This window comes from Hyaena hyaena, unplaced genomic scaffold, assembly GCF_003009895.1.
Source record: "Hyaena hyaena isolate Hyena2069 unplaced genomic scaffold, ASM300989v1 scaffold_1578, whole genome shotgun sequence".
Lineage (NCBI taxonomy): Eukaryota > Metazoa > Chordata > Mammalia > Carnivora > Hyaenidae > Hyaena > Hyaena hyaena.
The window spans coordinates 12908-18223 of NW_024082214.1; the positions used below are offsets into that span (position 1 = coordinate 12908).

At 36.0% G+C, this 5316-nt stretch overlaps 1 pseudogene; it reads right to left on the minus strand.

Annotated features, from left to right (window-relative positions):
• Positions 1–349: 349 nt before the first annotated feature.
• LOC120226064 lies at positions 350–719 on the minus strand (annotated as a pseudogene).
• Positions 720–5316: the final 4597 nt, after the last annotated feature.

The following is a 5316-nucleotide window of genomic DNA, read 5'->3' on the forward strand; positions in this document are numbered from 1 at the left end:
CTGTACACGTTAAACAGTAAATCCCCAATCACCCCTCCCTCAAGCCCCTGGTAACCACTTTCTACTTTCTTTATCTGTTAGTTTTACTCTCATAGGTACCTTGTGTAAGTGGTATTATACAATATATGTCATTTTGCATCTGGTTTATTTTCCTTAGCATTACACTTTCAAGGTGCATTCATGCTGTAACATGTATCATAATTCCATTTTCTTTCAAGATAGGAGTTCAAGCTTGTTCTTGGAAAAAACAAAGTCTCACCCTAGCCCCACTGCCTAGGAACGTTTCATCAGGGGGCCCTGCCCCTCCAAATGGTCATTTACCTTTTCTGACCCCAGCCTTAACCAAGGCTCATAAGGATGCTGCTTCTCCTGTAAAGGGATCCTCCCAGTACTTCACCAAGGCCTGGGCCTTAGCCTTGAGCATTCTGAAGCCTACGGTCTCCTTGGCATACATACACAGCAGAAGGTTGGACACCCGGCTGATGGCTACACATCCCGCTATGCAGTCCAGGAAGGTGAATTTGAGGTTGTCTTTATTAAATGCTTGGTTGTAGGTGGCCCAGGTTTTTCTGGCAATGGCTGTGGGTGACCTGGATGTCCCTATCCCAATAACAAGAGTAGGCCAGCAGAGGTCCCACATTATTCAGCAGCAGCATTCTCTGGACACCTCTGGTGTTGTCCTGGCTTAGCACCTGGGTCACAGCCTTGGAATACAGCATGCCTGTGGCTCCCAAGCCAGAGCTTCATGGCAACCCCAGAGATGATTCCTATGAGCCTCTGTGGTCACCTCACTGACCCTTGGGCCGCTCTGAAAAAGTGAATCCCAATTTATTTTTAATACAGAATATTATTCCACTGGGTATGTGCCACATTTTGTTTATCCATTCATTCATAGACGGTAATTAAGTTGTTTTCACTTTTTGGCTATTATGGATAACGTTACTATTAATATTTGTGTGGAAATATCTGTTCAAGTTCCTGATTTCAATAATTTCAAATATATACCTGGAAGTGGAATGATTAGGTCATATGGTATCTCTATGTGTGATTTTTGAACAATCACCATAATTTGTTTTATTTTGGATGCACCATTTAAAATTCTCACCAGCAATGTGGTTTCCCCACATTCTGGTCAAAAGTTAATATTTTCTGTATTGTTAATTTTAGAATAATAGTCATCCTAATGACTTTGAATTGGTTTGTCGTTGTAGTTTTAATTTCTCTTCTAATTGTTCTTTTCTTCTAGAATTTTAAAGGCTTTCTATATATAAAATCATGTCATCTGCAAAGAGATAATTTTGTTTCTTCCTTTCCAATTTGTATACCTTTTACTTCTTTTTCTAGCCTAATTGCTCTGCTAGTGTTTCTGATACTATGTCTTTTAAATTTTTTCTTTATTTTCATTGAATATATTTAAGGTGTACAACTGGATGACTTGATATGCTTATACATTGTGAACAAATCACCAAAATCAAGCTAACTACTAACATATCCATCACATCACCTACTTATCCTTTTTTATGGTGGGAAAACTTAGAGTCTATCCTCTTCGGACATTTCAAGTACAGAGTACAGTATTGTTAGCTAGAGTCACCATGATATACTTTTCATTATACTTATGTATCATACATTTTTTTACCCAGGTTGTTTCCATATCTTGACTATGAGAATGCTACAATGAACATAGGAATGCAGGGGTGTCTTCAACACCATGACTTCAAATCCTTTGGATGAATATCCAGAAATGGGACAGCTGAATCATATGGTAGTTCTATTTTTAATTTTTAGGGGAAACTCCAGAGTGTTTTCCATAATGGCTTTATCAATTTGTATCCCCATTAACAGCGTACTAAGTTTCCAGAGAATACACACACACACACACACACACACACACACACACACACGGAGTGAAATATTATTCAGCCTTAAAAAGGAAATGCTGGCATTAGAGATAACATGGATCAACATAGAGGACATTATCTGAAGTGAAATAAGTCAGACTCAGAAAGACAAATACTGTACAATACTAATTATTCATGGAATTGTTTAAAAAGTCAAATAAACTACGGGGCGCCTGGGTGGCTTAGTCGGTTAAGCGTCCGACTTTCGCTTAGGTCATGATCTCGCGGTTTGTGGGTTCGAGCCCCGCGTCGGGCTCTGTGCTGACTGCCAGCTCAGAGCCTGGAGCCTGTTTCAGTCTGTGACTCCCTGTCTCTCTGACCCTCCCCTGCTCACGCTGTCTCTCTCTCTCTCTCCTAGAAATAAATAAAAAATATTAAAAAAAAAAAAGTCAAATAAACTAGGACTCATAGAAGCAGGGGGTAGATTGCTGTTTACCAGGGACTGGGAAATGGGGAAAATTGAGAGATGTTGGTCAAAAGATACAAAGTTTCAGTTGCATAGGATGACTATATTCTGGAGATCTAATGACGGCATGGTGACTATAGTCAATATTACTTTACTGTTTATTTTTAATTTGCTAAAAGAGTAGATCGTAAGTGAATTACCCCTAAAAACCATAACTATGCAAGGTGATAGAAATATTAATTAGCTTGATTATAGTAATCATTAATCATTTCACAAAATATACAAACATAAAAACATAATTGTTATAGCACCTTGGTGAATTGACCCCTTTATCATTATTATAATGAATTCATTGCCTCTTCTAACACTTTTGATCGAAAGTCTATTTTGTCTGTTATAGGTATGTACCACCTTGCTCTTTTTTAGTTACCATTTATATGAAATATTTCCATCCCTTCATTTTCAGCCTATGTGTCTTTTAAGATAAAGCGAGTCTTTTATAGGCAGTATATATTTGGTTCTTGCTTTTTATCCATCAGCCACTCTATGTCTTTTGATCAGAGATATAATTTATTTACCCTTAAAGTAATTATTGATAGGAAAAAACTTACTATTGACATTTTGTTAATTGTTTTCTTATAGTTTTGTTGCCCTTTGTTCCTTTATTCCTCTCTTGTTGTCTTCTTTGGTAATTTGATAATTTTTGGTACTGCTATGCTTTGATTCCTTTCTCTACACTTCTGTGTATCTACTATGGATTTTTGCTTTGTGGTTACTGTGAGATTTACACAAAACAGTCTATTTTCAGCTGATAAAAACTTAACTTTGATCATGTGCCCAAACTCTACACTTTTACTTCCTCTCTCTCCTTTGATGACACTAATGACAAGATCTTTTTATATTGCAGGTCCATTAAAATTATTGTAGCTATGCTTCTATTTAATAATTTTGTCTTATATTTAATATTTTGTCTTTTAAATTTTATATTAAGAGTTATTTATTCATTATGGTATTACAGTGTTCTGAATTTGACTGTATGCTTACTTTACCAGCAAAGCTTATACTTTCATCTGTTTTCATGTTGTTAATTAATTTTTGTTTAAATTTAAAGAACTCCCTTATTTTTTTCTAGTGTGCCCACTTTGTTTTTAATTTTAAAAAGTTCTAACGTTTATTTATTTTTGAGACAGACAGACAGAGTGCGAGCAGCAGAGGGGCAGAGAGAGAGGGAGACACAGAATCTGAAGCAGGCTCCAGGTTCTTAGCTGTCAGCACAGAGCCTGACATGGAGCTCAAACCCATGAACCATATCATGACTTGAGCTGAAGTCGACGCTCAACTGACTGAGCCACTCGGGAGCCCCAATAGTGTGTCCACTTTTATTTTTAATTCACTGAAATTATTTTTTCGTTTAAATTTTTTATTCAAGTTCCAGTTTATTAACATACAGTGCAGTATTAGTTTAAGGTGTACAATATAGTAATTCAACTTCTCTGTATCTTATGCTCTACTCACCAGAAGTAAACTACAATCTGTTACATACAACTCTGTTACAATATTATTGACTATAGTCCCTATGCTGGGTCTTTTATTCCCACGACTTGTTTATTTCATATATAACTGGAAGACTGTATCTCTCATTCACCTTCATCCATTTTGCCCATCCCCCTACACCATCACCCCTCAAACAACCATCAGTCTGTTCTCTGTATTTATAGGTTTGATTCTGCTTTTTGTTTGTTTATTCCTTTGTTTTCCACATGAGTGAAATCATATGGCATTTTCTTTCTCTGATTTATTTCATATAGTATCATACCTTCAAGATCCATCCGTGTTGTTGCATTTGGCAAGATGCCATTCTTTTTAATGGCTATTTTTGTCTACTTCTCCCTTCAGATCTGTTAGTATCGCTGTTAGTTTAGGTGCCCCAAAGTTGGATATGTACATATGTATGATTGTTGCATCTTCGTGATGAATTGAACCCTTTATTATTATATTATGACCTTATTGATTCTTGCTATGTTTGTTTATGGCTTAAAGATATTTTGTCTGATATAAGTGTAGCCATTCCTGCTTTCTTTTTGTTTCCACCTGAATGGAACATCTTCTTATATCCCTTCATTTTCAGCTTGTATGTCCTGAAGACTGCAGTCAGTCTCTTATAAGGGCATATAGTTGGTTTTTTTTTTAATCCATCTAGCCTCTCTGTGCTCTTTGATTGGTGAATTCAGTCTATTATACATTTAGAGTAATTACTGATATGTCGACACTTAGTAATGTCATCTTATTTATTGCTTTCTGGCTGTTTTGTTGTTCTATTTTTTGTTATTCCTCTGTTTCTGCCTACCTTTGTGAATTAGTGGTTTCCTGTGGAGATATCCTTTGATTTCCCCTTTATCTTTTGTGAATCTACTGCCGGTTTTTCTGTGGTTTCCATGAGTCTTACATAAAATATCTCATAGATGAAACAACTTTAAGCTAATAGCAACTTAACATTGATCACATACAAAAGCTCTCCCCTCTTACTCTCCCCTTTATGTTTTCAATGTCACAATTTACCTCTATTTATTATGGTAGCTATAGTTTTTTTTTTTTTCAAGAGAAATCTCCTAATTTTTTTTTCTTTTATAGTTTATTGTCAAGTTGGTTTCCATATAACACCCAGTGCTCAAGGACCACCTGAGTGGCTCAGTCTGTTAAGCTATACTTATTTTAAACACTCATTTCCTTTAACCGGTATACTATGGTTAAGTGGTTAACACCATCCTATTGTAGAATTAGTTTTCTAAATCTGATTGTAAATATCCACTTAGCCAGCATTACTAATTAGTGTCTTCATTTGAGCCTAAAGAACTCCTTACAGCATCTCTTGTGAGGCAAGTCTAGTGGTGACAAACTCCCTCAGGTTTTGCTTATCTGGAAAACACATTGTATATTCTTCATAATATTACTGGACATTCTTGGCTGGCAGGGTTTTATTTTTTTCTATCAACAATGTGAATACATGAT